Source organism: Antrostomus carolinensis, unplaced genomic scaffold, assembly GCF_000700745.2.
Source record: "Antrostomus carolinensis isolate BGI_N321 unplaced genomic scaffold, ASM70074v2 scaffold304, whole genome shotgun sequence".
NCBI lineage: Eukaryota > Metazoa > Chordata > Aves > Caprimulgiformes > Caprimulgidae > Antrostomus > Antrostomus carolinensis.
In genome coordinates, this window is record NW_010310083.1 from 95,505 (window position 1) to 97,018 (window position 1,514).

The following is a 1,514-nucleotide window of genomic DNA, read 5'->3' on the forward strand; positions in this document are numbered from 1 at the left end:
ATAGGTAGCTCTGTCAAATTAATATAGTTCCTGAAATGCAATAACTGCAGGTGTTTTGTGCTCTGCCACCAGCATCTCCTTGGGTGAACTCCTCGGAGTAGCAGATTCTGTGCCCAATATATTCTCAGATCTTTAGGAGAAGAATAAAATAGCAGCAGAAGGGGAGGATGGCAAAGCAGAAGAACAGAACAGAGCATTTGACTGGAGATTAATTGGCTCTTATCAAATATGCAAGGATCTATTTTTCTCATGCCTTTTAAAGGTAGCGTCTTGTACGGAGGAAGAAAATTCCTTTTACAGTTATATCTGCACTAGAAATATTAAATATATTTCCCAAAGACTTCAGTATACATTCATCCATTCAAATGTTTCTGATTTCTTTGCCTGAGAGGGAAAAAAAACCAACCAAACAAACAAACTAGTAATTCTGAGGTTGCTTAGAAAAGAAATCCTGCTCTTAGTATGTCCAATACAATTATTTAGTGTTTGAGCATACCCATTGCAAAGGGGAGAGGGAAATAGTTATGGAACTGTTTGAAAAAAAACCAAAACCAAACAAACATGAAATTTTCTTGTTCATAAATTAGCTCTGTAAATGTAGGATAATAATATTTCTTGTTAACATCTACTTTTCTGATGACCCTTGTAAAAGCCTAAGGATAAGAGTTCTTCCTTATTTTTTGTTGTAGAGATCCCCAGCACTGGAGGAACCTCTTCTTAGTGAAGTCAAAGTTTGAGAGAATTTATTTGAGTGCTAGGAAGAATGCAGCGATTTTAATTGGGAAAGAAAATCCTAATTCTGTTTTAAAATATACTCTTGTTACTTTAAATGAAAAATACAACATACTTGATGTTCTGATTCTGAAAATCTTGTTCATTCACTGTCATTGATCAGATTATTTTTTTTGGGGGGGTGGAGAATTAGGGTTAAATGCAGAGAAGTAGAGCCAGTATAGTCATTATCCATAGGCAGGAAAAAGATAATTTCTCCATTGAACTCAGAATGCTTTAAACGAGGGATGGGGTGGTTTGCATTTGTGTTCCTTGGTGTTTTGGTTTTTGGGGGTTTTGTTGTTGTTTTGTTTTGTTTGTTTTTGTTTTTTTTTGACAAGGGAACAGAGGCAGATTTCAGTATGAACTCCTTTGGTTACAATCGTGGCTTTCTTAGGAAATTCTTTAGTCTGATGTCTACATAGTTGTTCCAGGATGACTTATTCTCCTATTTGTAAGAGTAGCTGCATTGTAATTATCTTTATCACAGGGCAGTTTGACACAGCAGGAAGCTCGTATGGCCCTAGTGTGACCATGTTATTGGTGAAAGATGATGGTGGATGTAGAATGCTTGGAAGAGCAGCCAAGTGCAGTGCCTGTCCCAGGTGATGTTGCTGCCACCTGAATATGGTCCTGACTTGCTTTCCTTTCCTACAAACACAAGATATAACCTGTTATCACTGATTTTCACAGGAGTGGGAGAGAGACCAGCATCTCCACGTGCTGGAGGTACTGTCTTCGAG